This window comes from Rhincodon typus, chromosome 8 (genome assembly GCF_021869965.1).
Source record: "Rhincodon typus isolate 14 chromosome 8, sRhiTyp1.1, whole genome shotgun sequence".
Classification (NCBI taxonomy): domain Eukaryota; kingdom Metazoa; phylum Chordata; class Chondrichthyes; order Orectolobiformes; family Rhincodontidae; genus Rhincodon; species Rhincodon typus.
Genome location: NC_063339.1, coordinates 91,971,819 through 91,985,309, shown reverse-complemented (window position 1 = coordinate 91,985,309; position 13,491 = coordinate 91,971,819). Strand labels below are relative to the sequence as shown.

Here is a 13,491-nt window from a genome sequence, read left to right as displayed (position 1 = left end):
TCGTCAGCTTTCTTGCTCCTCTGTTGCTGCTTGGCCTGCTGTGTTCATCCAGCTCTACACCTTGTTATAGGAGAAAGGACAGATAGGTTAGGGAGGCGGGGACGAGCTGGGCTGGTTTTGGGATGCGGTCGGGCAAGGGGAGATTTTTAAGCTTGTGAAGTCCACATTGATACCATTGGGCTGTAGGGTTCCCAAGCGAAATATAAGGTGCTGTTCCTGCAACCTTTGGGTGGCATTGTTATGGTATTGGAGGAGGCCCAGGATGGACGTGTCGTCCAAGGAGTGGGAGGGGGCAAGTGAACTGGTTCGCAACTGGGAAGTGCAGTCGTTTGTCGCGAACCGAGCGTAGGTGTTCCACAAAGCCATCTCCAAGCCTCCACTTGGTTTCCCCGATGTAGAGGAGGCCACATTGTGATCAGTGGATACAGTGTACCACATTGGCAGACGTGCAGGTGAACATCTGTTTTATGTGGAAGGTTTTATTGAGGCCTGGGATGGGGTGGGGTGGGGGTAGGTGTAGGGGCAGGTGTAGCACTTCCGGCGGTTGCAGGGAAAAGTGCCGGGTGTGGTGGGGCTGGTGGGGAGTGTGGAGCGGACAAGGGAGTCACAGAGAGAGTGGTCCCTCCAGAAGGCAGATAAGGGTGGGGAGGAAGAAATGTCCTTGGTCGTCACAGATGCTGCCAGACCTGCTGGGATTTTCCAGCTACTTTGTTTTATGTTCCAGATTTACAGCATCCAGCGTTCTTTCAGTTTTTAATAGAGGTTAGAGGTCGAACCCGCCCCATTTCCTGATTGGTCAGGTTGCCTGTCACGCCCCTCATTTAGATGGGGAACAATCATCTCCAGCCCCGCCCCTTGTTTGTTATTGGTCCTTGAACGCCATAACACAGGCGGGCTGAGATTGGAGCATGCGTGTCGCACGTGAGGGTCGTGATGAATTGTTTGTATGGCGTGTCCACAAACGGTGAGTGAAGGTTAAAGAGGAGGGCAGTTGTCGGCGCAGTCTTCGGATAAGAAGGTTTCATGATTTGCCTGTTTAGGTCTCAAGCCTCCAAACATCGTTTTTCTCGGGATAGGGTCTGGGCCCGAAACGTCAGTTTTCCTGCTGCTTGGCCTGCTGTGTTCATCCAGCTCTACACCTTGTTATCGTTTTTCCAAGAAGGCGATTTAAGCCGCATGGAGCCTCCGGCTTCTTCCCAGAAACAGGGCCGGGTTAACGGCTGGCGTTTGGGCGGCGGGAGTGCGCAGGCGCGGTTAGCGTTGCGACGGAGTTGAGGATAGAAACAGAAGTTGCTGCAAAATCTGAGCATCTCTGATTTCTCCTCACAGATACTGCCAGATCCAGCAACTTCTGTTTTTGTTACATTACTTACATTGCTCTCTGTATAAGTTAGAAAAACGAGAAATGAAATTAGAAAGACAAACATTACAGTCTTTATGTAAATGGCCTGCAGTAGATCGGCGCAGGGTTCTCTACATGTGGTCTGTCCAACCTCCCAAGCCAATAACCGCCCGCACTGGACCCAAGTCCAGTCAGCGACCCCGCTCTGCTTGGGCGTCCAACCCGCTTTACCTCAGGCGAAAGGGGTGGTAAAAAGAAAACGGGAAATGAACAGAATGAGCGGAGGTGCTGTAGTTGGAGCTTTCTACTTCACCTCCAACTTGAACGCTTTTATTTTGGAGATAGTAGGAACTGCAGATGCTGGAGAATCTGAGATAACAAGGTGTAGAGCTGGATGAACACAGCAGGCCAAGCAGTATCAGAGGAGCAGGAAAGCTGACGTTTCGGGCCTAGACCCTTCTTCAGAAATTTTATTTTGATTTGGTTTGCTTTAACAATGTTGTCTCTCACTGAAACAGAAGCATACAGTGCTGCAGATTTTGCTTTAACAATAAAATGAAGTTCATTAGCAAAAGGGATGATTATAAAATAGAATAAACCAAACCATTTACTAAATACAGATTCAAAACTTTATTTTTAAAAGCCCAGGAAATGTATAACTCTCAAATCCCAAAATCTCTTATAAATTGGAAAGGAACAAAACAGTTTCTTATACATTACCCAACACACCACTCGTTGAATCATAGAAACTAGGAGCAGGAGTAGGCCCTTCATCCTTTGACCTTGGTCCTGTATTCATTATGATCATGACTGACCCTCCTCTCAGTACCCCACTCCTGCTTTTGCCCTGCACTACTTGATGCCTTCGAAATCTTTAAAAAAATCTCTTTCTTGAGTATGTTCAGTTACTTGGCTTCGCAGCCTTCTGCGAGAGAGAATTCCGCAGTTGGACTACCCTTTTAGTAAATTAATAACTTATCTCAGTCTGAAATGGCCTACCCTGTATCCTAAGGCATGTGCAGTACTCACACCAGAGTACTTGTGTCTTTTCAACTTGCTAGGTTTAACACACCTGTGGCTTTAGCTTTTGGACTGGAACTGTGAGCTTCTCCTTGGAGCTATTATATATCTAGCCTTAAATATACTCGGCTTTAAATAACCATTTCAGGGTTTAATCACCACACTTCTTCTGGTGTGGGACAAACACTAACTGCTCGTTCTAAGGTAACCTAGTTCACTATATCCCCTCCCCTATTCAGAGCGCTGTTCTGCACAGCCATCCTCTTCCAACAACCTCACAGGTCTGATCAAAACAAAGTAAAACTGAAACCTAAAGTCTCCCTTTCTAAGCTATGGGCACTTCCCTGAAATGTTGAGGGGAAAAAAAAAATGTTCTGGAAGCTTCTACCAAATGTTGAGGCTCTATTATTTTCCTTATTGGACCACAAAACTATCTAAAACTAACGAAACATCCATTAATAGTGCATACAACATATTCAGTTTACTGAGATAACACGGTGTGGAGCTGGATGAACACAGCAGGCCAAGCAGCAAAGCTGACGTTTCGGGTCGGGACCCTTCTTCAAATTTTCTGAAGAAGGGTCCTGACCTGAAATGTCAGCTTTCCTGCTTCTCTGATGCTGTCTGGCCTGCTGTGTTCATCCAGCTCCACACCTTGTTATCTTAGACTCCAGCATCGGCAGTTCTTACTCTCATATTTAGTTTACTGTTAGGCCTCAATAAACAGGAACAGGCACTTTCAAAAGGAAATTGGATCAGCGCTTGAAGGAAAGAACTTGCAGGCCGAGGGGGAAACAGCAGTAGGTGGGCGGAGTTTGAAATTCAAACAAGTCACTTTGCTGCAGTTAGGTCACCATGACAGCAGTGATAAAACATTCTGTTCCACTTTTGCATTCCATTGACTCGTTGGAAACTAGGATGAAATCTTAAGGTCATTGGAAAGTGAAGAAATGAAGTCATGAGGAGAAAGTGAGTGGTTAATATCTGGAATGTGCTGTCTGAGAGGGTGGTAGAGGTAGATTCAATCGAAACATTGAAGAGGAAATTGTTTTATTACCTGAGAAGGAAGAAGCTGGGGGAATATCATTTGTTACAGGAAGAAGCTGAGAGATTAAGGCTTGCTGAATTGATGATTCAGGCACCACCACCATTTTGCTCCCCTCCCCAGTAACAAACTCCCCGATGCAGGCAGTTAATTGGTACCAATACCTTTTTTTTTTTCCCCATCCCACCCTCTGGATCTTATTGCTGCCACAGCGGGGACATTGTAAAATGGAGTTTGGTGCTTCTTCAGCATTTCCCTATAGCTGACACAGTGCAATTTTTGTTTTGCAGCCTCTAAGCTGAATGGCCTGAGTAGTTGGAGTCATGGAGACCCACAGCATGGAGACAGGTGTTTTGGCCCAAACTGGTCTATGCCAACCGAAATGTCCATCCATGCTAACCCCATTTCTCTGTGCTTGGCCCATATCCTTCTAAAACGTTCCTATCCATGTATTTGTTGCTTGGCTTGTTTGGGCCCAACGCCTTCTGGAAAGTAGTAAGTGTGAAAATATTGCTCCCTCCGTTGAGGTTTGTGACTCTGTCTCTCTCTGTGTTGTATCTGCTAGGAGGGGCTGTCCTCACAGTCATCCTCTGTCCAGTCCGATTGCTAGGCTTCACTTCAGAGCCCTTCACCTGCTGATCTTGTCCTCCGACATCTTTGTGCTGCTAGCCACCATTTCCCTGGGTGTGGCCACCACCTGCCTCGAGGTGTGAATATCACCAGCAGCATGGGAAAGACTGGCCAGGAAACAATACCATTTAAAAACTAGCACCATTGTTTACTATAAATCATGTACAGAAGTATCTCGAGGGCAGAATGGCCTCCTCCTGTATTGCAATGACCTTTTTTTAAAAAAAGATGTCATACATGTTTTTCTTTATTCTGGCATATAACACACAATAAAACAGGGAATTTCTAGACAGACCCTGCAAGAGTGGCACAGTAGCTCGGTGGTCAGAACTGCTGCCTTACAGCACCACAAACCTGGGTTTGATTCCACCCTCGGGCAACTGTGTGTGTGGAGTTTTCACATTCACCCGGTGTCTGTATGGGTTTCATTTTCTTTTCTTCATCTGTGTAGGTTTCCTCTGGGTGCCCCAGTTTCCTCCCACAGTCCAGTGATGTGCATTGGCCAAGCTAAATGGCCAGTTGTGTCCAGGGAGGTGCAGGCTAGGTGGATTAGCCATGGAAATGCAGACTACGGGAAGTAGGGTAACAAGTGGGTCTGGGTGGGACGCTCTTTGGAGGGGTTGATACAGACTCGATGGGCTGAATGGCCTGCTTCCACACTCTAGGGATTCTATGAAGTCTTTCTTCATCTGGGGATTAAATGCCAATAGTATACTTCTACCTGCGGTTAACAGGCTCATGTGAACTCCTCCGTCTGCTATTTTAATGCAGACTTTATTTATTTTAAGAGTTAGCACCAGCCTTAAAGTGGTGGTTACTTTGTAACAGCTACAGTCAGTTTCAGACTGGAAATTTAAATCTGTTGTTTTCCTTTTGGTCAGGACCAGATCACAGTTTGAAACCAATCCATGATTTGACAGTACGTTTTGTTGCTCTTCCTGACTCTTAAACAAAACGATAACCCCGTTTTTGTTCTGTGTCTGGAAACTGGAAACATTGAAAAGTGCAGCTGGGAAACGTTTCTTACACACCTCAGGATTAACCCACATGGGGACTTTGCTGTCAGAGAAGAGAGATGAGAAAGATCAAAGTGCTATTGGTCTCCCTCAGTGAGCTCTGAAGGACTGTGTCCAGGCTGAAGTTCTGCTCCTGCCAATGATCCCTCCCCAGATTATCCTTTGAGCTCCAGCAGGTGATGTTAAACACTCGGATGGGAAAGAAAAATCCACAGCAATATGTTTCAGTAAAGCTGAATTATTAACCATGTATTAAAAAATCAAGTTGCAGCTCAGTGGAATGTCCAGCTTTTGCTCTGATGTCCTATGTCATTTATGCATCACCCAGGCCCTGTCGTGACATCAAGACCAGAAAAGGTTGTAAGGAAAACCATCAGTACTCAACTCCCCATCGTCTTTTGAAAAGATGTGTTTTCCAGGAATTAATTTCCATCAATCCCATCTCCCAAAAAGCTTTCCTTATCTTTTTTTTTTTTTCTCAAGACTGAAAGTGAAATGATCTTAGCAGGTAAAACACAACAGACTTTAAATCTGACCTCATTTTTCAAATAAATAACTGTTAAAAACCCTTTACATTCCACAGTGTCCAAACAGTTCTATATCTTCCTATTTTACACATAGATATGAATTTTATTCCCAACACGGTCCACGGTGCTCGAGGGCAATTCCACCAATCACAGTGACACTTACCAATCAGGACTAACAAACCAATTGTCTTCCTGATTACTTGCTTTACCTACATACTACTTTACATGATCCAAGGACACCCAGGTCCCTTTGCAATGCAGCATTCTGCTGTCTCCTCCACTGAAGGACTATTCTGCATTTCCATACTTCTTGCCAGAGTGGACATCCACACATTTTCTCACGATTAATCTTGATCTGTAATTTTGTTTTCCCCAATACCCTTCTTGCTTTGCAGGTTCAGTCTAACCTCCTCACAGCTTGCTCAACAAATTTATTTACAATACAGTTGACTCCTTCATCCAAGTCAGTTGTATAGATAACAAATAGTTGAAGTCCCAGGAGTGATTTATGATATGCCACAAGTTAAAGTTTGCCAACCTGTAAACTAATCATTTATCCTAACTATCACGCTGCTGTTAGTGAGTGAACCCACTGCCATGCTAACTGCCAACACCATGAGATCTTTCTTTGCACGGAAACCTTTAACCTGGCATCTTATTGAATGCTGGTTGGAAATCCAAATACACAACATCTCGTCTTCTTCCTCCACTCTCCTTGTCACATCCTCTAAGAGGTCAAAGCTCCTCACTCTCTTGTTGAAGGAGACTGAGGACAAGGAAAGCCTTTCACAAGGCAGTAACTTATGTGAGAGATTATTATTGTCTGGATCCTTGTACACAAATCACAGAAAGCTAATGCGATGATGTCACCAAATATTCGGAGGTTAACTGATGGGTTGCTAGTTATTACTAGGGGGTGGGACTAGGGACGTGAGGAAGTCTAACTGATTGTACAGGGGACATGGTCACCATGAACCAACTCAAAAAGGTTAACGGATGAATGTTGCAATTTACAGCTATTCCAGGAGAGGAGAGAAGAACAGACGGTCACATACGTGCTGATCAAGGGACACAGAGTGACCGAAGGATTGTTTGGATTTCCAACAGGCATCAGTTCAGGTCAGTCTTTGATTTAAAAATTGAACTTTTTTCTGAAAATAGTTTGGAAGGCAAATCGTGAAGAGGATAGAAAGGTATTCAAATTGACTGCTGAAGAGATGATCAGTGAGCGGGCAGAAGTGTCTAATATGGTATAAAGTAGTTGATTAGAGTGTTATGTTTGTCAGGAAGAATCGATAAAGAGCCTTCAATTTATACAAGGAGTTGTTGCAGGACGCCGACACAGAGATCTGGGTGTCCTGGGTTATGAATCAGAGTTTCTGTCGGGGCAGCAAGTGGTTATGTAAGCAAAGGGGTTGTCTTTTTATTTTCATTTGTTCATGGGATGAGAGCATCACTGGCTGCGCCAGCATTTATCCCCCATTCCTATTAGCCCTTGAAATTGTAATAGTGAGCTGCCTCATTGAACCTACACTCCCCCCAAAAAAACTTTTTGGAGAAACAGAATGGAACAGAAATTAAACTGCTAATTTCTCTCTTGTTGCTCCCAGTTTAACATTGAATCATTCAGTTTCTACTAAGTTAGAGGCTGGAATCTCATTAGTCTCATAACACAACGGGGAATGAGTTACAGTCTGAAATGTAATCAAGGGATTTGGGTAATTTATATACAGATTAACAAGTAGTAGGCAGTGAGTTAAAACATGGAATCTAGTTGAGGGATTTGAGATGGTTGATGCCCAGAGTTACAGATACCCAGGAATGAGTTATAGACTAGAATCTAATTGAGGGGGTTCAGGATGGTTTATACGTGGAATAACAGATACCCCAGAGTGAGTTACAGATTAGAATCTGAGGGGATTGAGGTGGTTTATATATAGAGTACAGATACACAGGAGTGAGTTACGTACTGGAATCTAATTGAAGGTTGCAGAATGGCTTATATATAGAATAAAAGAAACCCAGGACTGAATTACAAACTTTAGTCTAATCGAGGGGTTCAGGGTGGTTTATGTTGAGTCACAGATACATGGGAGTGAGTTACAGGTTGGAATCTTATTGTTGTGTTCCGTGTGGTTTTTAATGTAAAGTAATACATAAACTGGAGATAGTTAGAGACAGTAATCAAACCGAAGGGTTCGTGGTGGTTTAAAAACTGGGGGCTAACTTAAGAGGTATAAAGTGTGGTGGGTGTAATTGAAAGGGGACAAAAATGGGAGGGTGTGCAATGGAAGGAGTGGCAGCACAAAATATAAGGTGGGTGTAAATTGGAAACAGGCACTAAAATGGGGCAGGGACAATATTTAGGGAAGGTCAAAGATTTCGAGTGCCATATCTGAGGGCAGGGGAAGACAACATTTAGAGTCATAGAAATATGCAGCATGGAAGCAGACCCTTCGGTCCAACTCGTCCATGCTGACTAGATATCCTAAATAAATCTAGTTTCATTTGCCAGCAGTTGGCCCATACCCTCTAAACCCTTCCTATTCATATCCCCATCCAGATGCCTTTTAAATGTTGTAATTGTATGAGCCTCCACCACTTCCTCTGACAGCTCATTCCATACACGCACCACTGTCTGTGTGGAAAAAGTTGCCCCTTAGGTCCCTTTTAAATCTTTTCCCTCTCACCTGTAACCCAAGCCCCTGAGTTCTGGACTCCCCCACCCCAGGGAAAAGACCTTGACTATTTACCCTATGTATGCCCTTCATGATTTTATTAACCTCTATAAAGTCACCCCTCAGCTTCTGACACTCCAGAGAAAACAGCCGCAAGTCTGTTCAGCCTCTGCCTATAGGTCAAACCCTCTAACCCTGGCTTCATCCTTGTAAATCTTTTCTGAACCCTTTCAAGTTTCACAACATCCTTCCTTTAGCAGGGATACCAGAATTGCATGCAGTACTCCAAAATGCATGCAGTATTCCAATAGTGGCCTAACCAATGTCCTGTACAGCCACAATATGGCCTCCCAATTTCCATTCTCGATGCACTGATCAATAAAGGCAAGCATACCAAATGCCGCCTTCACTTTTCTGTCTACCTGCAACTCACGTTTCAAGGATCCATGAACCTGCACTTCAAGATCTTTTTGTTCAGCAATACTCCAGGACCTTACCATTAAGTGTGTAACCCCTGCCCCGATTTTCCTTTGCAAAATGCAGCACCTCACATTTTATCTGAATTAAACTCTACCTGCCACACCTCAGCCCACTGGCCCATCTGATCAAGATTCCTCTTGTACTCTAAGGTAACCTTCTTCGCCGTCTACTACACTTCCAATTTTGGTGCAAACGTACTAACCATACCTCCTATGTTCACATCCAAATCATTAATGTTAATAACAAAAAGTAGTGGACCCTGCGCCAATCCTTGTGGCACACCACTGGTCACAGGCCCCACACCTCCAGTCTGAAAAGCAACTCCCCACCACCACCCTGTCTTCTACCTTCAAGCCAGTTCTGTATCCAAATGGCTAGTTCTCCCTTATTCCATGTGATCTAACCTTGCCAACCAGTCGACCATGAGGAACCTTGCTGAATGCCTTACTGAAGTCCACATAGCTCACGTCCACTGCTCTGCCTTCATCAGTCCTCTTCGTTACTTCTTCAAAAAACGCAATCAAGTTTGTGAAACAATTTCCCCCACACAAAACCATGTTGCCTATCCCTAATCAGTCCTTGCCTTTCCAAATACATGTAAATCCTGTCCCTCAGCATTCCCTCCAACAACTTGCCCACCACCAATGCCAGGCTGACTGGTCTATAGTTGCCTGGCTTCTTCCTTACTACAGTTCTTCAATAGTGGCACCACATTAGCCAACCTCCAGTCTTCCAGCACCTCACCTGTGGCTATCAACGATACAAATATTGCAGCAAGGGGCATAGCAATCACTTCTCTAGCTTCCCAGAGTTCTAGGGTGCACCTGATCAGGTCCCGGAGTTTTATCTACCTTTATGCGATTTAAGATGGCCAGCGTCGCCTCTGTAATACGGATATTTTTCAAGATGTTGCTATATATTGCCCTACGTTCTACATTTTCCACATTCTTTTCCACAGTAAACAGTGAAGTAAAATACTCATTTAGTGTCTTCCCCCATCTCCTGTGGTTCCACACATAGGCAGCCTTGCTGATCTTTAAAGGAGCTCTGTTCTCTCCCTCGTCACCCTTTTGTCCTTAATGTATTTGTAGAATCCCTTTGGATTCTCCTTAATCCTATTTGTTAATGCAAAATTTCAGGACATGACAATAGAGGGAACTTTGGACTGGCAAAATATTTGGTGCTTGCAAATTATGCCGAGTACAAAATTGTTGGTGGGGTGGGGGGGGGGGTGTTCGTGTGCAGCTGCGTAAACGGGGAAACATGCAATATTAGGGGAGGTGCATAATTTAGGTGAGCATAAAATGGGGATGTTGTGGAGAGGCTGCATAACTCATTGGAGGGGGTCTGTCAGTGGATGAGTGCAATATCTTGGGGCCAATATATTGGATGCAAAATTTAGCAGGGCACAAACCTTGGTGGTGGGCAAAGTTTGGGGAAGGGTGAAAACTGTTGGGGTCTCCCAGAATTGTGGGTGTTGTATAATTGGGGTGGGTGAAGATGTGGTGGGGTGAAAAATGAGGCAGTGCATAATTTGGAGGGACAAAATGATGGGAGCTGCAGGAGCAAACAATATCGGAGTAAAACTGGAGAAGTCAGTGCAAGATTGGGGGGGGACACAACTCAGGCTAAAATTGATGGTGTGAAAAATCAGAGGATGGGGCAAACTATCTGGGGCACAGTCTGAGGGGCCACAATATGTTAAGGGGCAAAAATTTGGGTGGTGTGGCGTGCACAGTTTTTGGTGGTGCAATGTCTGGGTGTGGGGCACAGTTTTGGGGATTGCAAAATGGGGTGTCTATTTTTTGGAAGGAATGCAAAACACGGGAGTGGGGTCACAGCAAGATTGAGGTTTGCTAAATTGGGAGGGGGCTACACAAACTGGGGAGGGAACAAACTTACGGAATGTTCAGAAGTTTGCAGGGGTACAAAATTTTGAGAGAGAATGCAATATTGTGGACTACAAAATTTGGTGCAAAGAACCTTTGGGGATGGACTGCTTTATTTTGGGTGTGTATAATTTGTGGAGGGCCTGCAAAACAAGATGGAGGGAATGTGGCGAGGTGGGGGAAACACAAAAAGTGGGAAAGAACAGAGACAAAGGCAGAAGGAAGAGGTAAGTGTCAGAAATTTTAAAAAAAAGAGAAAAAAGAATGTAAGAAAAGGGGAATGAAAGAGGTAACAAAGGCAGACGGGGAGCGAGGCAGAAAGAGAAGAGTGAAAGCAAATAAAACATCTCCGGGAGAGAGATGGGAGTTAGGCAAGTCATTGTAAAGCTCAGCAGGTCTGGCAGCATCTGTGAAGAAAAAATCAGAGTTAACGTTTCAAGTCCGGTGACCCTTCCTCAGAACACATTCTGACGAAGGGTTACTGGACCTGAAATGTTAACTCTGATTTTTTTTTTCTCCACAGATGCTGCTAGACCTGCTGAGCTTTTCCAGCAACTTCTGTTTTTGTTCCTGATTTACACCGTACGCAGTTCTTTTGGTTTTTATTCAGATTGTGAATTAGTTGTGTGAAGCGATAGGACTAAGTCAAGACCTTTTGAACAGTTGAAAGTTCGCTCGGCACAGCAGCCACATGACCTGAGAGACAGACCTCTGAGAGTGGCCACCACGGGCAGGATGTGACTGAAAGCCTGGCTCATGTAACTGTTGTTGAATAAAAGATAATAAACCTTTTTCTGAATTGTACCTAGGAGTAGAGCTGGATGAACACAGCAGGCCAAGCAGCATCACGGGAGCAGGAAGGCTGACGTTTCGGGCCTAGACATTTCTGATGAGGGGTCTAGGCCCGATAATGCTGCTTGACCTGCTGTGTTCATCCAGCTCTACACCTTGTTATCTCAGATTTTCCAGCATCTGCAGTTCCTACTATCTCTGAATTGTACCTGCTGGTTCTGGAATGTAAATCATTGGATGTGAAATTATTTAATTTTCACTACAGTAAAGGATAAGCATAAAGTTTAAAAATTATGATTGGAAGAAAATGTCCACAGACTGTGGGAGGAGAGGATGAGAGAGCAAGAGACAGATCAGCTTTTATAAATAGTCTGTCTGGATGCGAATTTTTTTGAGGGTCCACAGTGTTAATTCTTTGAGGTCTGACTCATGGGTTTTTGTTCGTTGGCTGCTAAAATGCTGTCGTGTCATTTGTGTGATTTTCCTCTCTGGGGAGGCTTACAGTTTAGATTATATTTTGAGTGTATGATGATGTGACAGTATAGTGTGTGCTTGGAGCAGTTTGGAACATATATGATTGAGTTGACATCCCTTTTAAAGAATAGTCAGTGGTTATTTAGAAGGAGCCTGCTAAATGATGTTTATTTGGAATTAGTGTCTTAAGGGCTTGATGAAAATCAGTCATCCGAAACCAATTGAAGGAAGGGAATTATGATAAATGGCATAACATATTTCATCAAAATGCTCCACTGTGTAGTGTATTTAGTTTGAGGAAAGAGTCCTGGGTAAAGGTGAATTTCAAAACCTTTGTGATTAAATTATTGTGTTTGGAATTTCATTTTCTGGCCACAGTGAAGTTCCAAATACTACTGTAATATTTAAGTCAATCTTCATTTCTAGATTCTAAGGTTTCCTCATCTTACATGTTTATTGGTGTGAATTTATGCTCTAAAATGAGAAAGTGGGAATTTTAGACAAATAATTCTGTTCAAAGAGAATTATCCGATGACAAAAATCAAATCATGTCACACAGAACAGACAGCACCTGGGACAGTTATATTGCAAGACGAGGTCGGTTTTATTTTCTATTGATTTGTGGGATGTGGGCATCGATGACTGGCCAGCATTTGTTGCCTGTCCCTCGTTGCCCTTGAGAAGGTGGTGGTGAGCTGCCTTCTTGAACTGCTGCAGTCCACCAGCTGTAGGTTGGCCCACAATGTCATTAGGGAAGGAATTCCAGGATTTTGACCCAGCAACAGTGAAGGAACGGCGATATATTTCCATGTCAGGATGGTGAGTGACTTGGAGGTGGTGGTGCTCCCATATGTCTGCTGCCCTTGTCCTTCTAGATGGAAGTCGTTGTGGGTTTGCAAGGTGCTGTCTGAGGATCTTTGGTGAATTTCTGCAGTGCATTTTGTAAATAATACACCCTGCTGCTACTGAGCGTTGGTGATGGAGGGAATGGATGCTTGTGGATGTAGTGCCAGTCAAGCGGGCTGCTTTGCCCTGGATGGTGTCAAGCTTCTTGAGTGTTGTCGGGGCTGCACTCATCCAGGCAAGTGGGGAGTGTTCTATCACACTCCTGACTTGTGCCATGTAAATGGTGGACAGGCTTTGAGGAGTCAGGAGGTGAGTTACTCGCTGCAGTATTCCTAGCTTCTGCCCCAGTTAAACTTGAGAATGTAGCTGCCAATGTTTCCCTAAATGTTCCAGCCCTGTGTAGTGAAACAACACAAGTGTATAATGTCACCCAGGAGCTACAAAGCACAGACAAAGGATTATGACCTTAGGCACCATTCGGGAAAAGATTAAAATGTCCCTTTACCCCCCCAGTGAAGTTAAAAGAAGCCCTCTGTGAAAATTGAATTGTGTTCACACAGCATTTCTGTGACAGTTACAATGAAAACATTCTCAACATTTTGACTGACATCAATGTTAAAACAAGGAGTATTCTGAAAACGTTACAGGTTCAAGACTTTCAAATCTTCTTTCATTGAAAAGTCTCAAAAATGTTCTTTTTTAAACTCCTGTAGACAAGATGTGGGAATAAAAATAAAAGGCTTAGCTTGTTC

The 13,491-nt window shown here is 44.1% G+C and overlaps 1 long non-coding RNA gene across 3 annotated transcripts in view; it reads left to right on the top strand.

The window, feature by feature from the left end:
* The window catches only part of LOC125483837, a 23,384-nt gene that overhangs the window by 5,318 nt on the left and 4,575 nt on the right, over window positions 1-13,491 (top strand). Inside the window, exons 1-3 of one of the 3 annotated variants that reach the window (XR_007262728.1) lie at window positions 751-964; window positions 3,698-3,902; window positions 6,597-6,699. This is a non-coding gene — a long non-coding RNA (uncharacterized LOC125483837). Of the gene's footprint in view, window positions 1-750; window positions 965-996; window positions 1,019-3,697; window positions 3,903-6,596; window positions 6,700-13,491 lie in introns of those variants that run through there. The other 2 variants (XR_007262729.1, XR_007262730.1) reach the window with 2 other exon arrangements.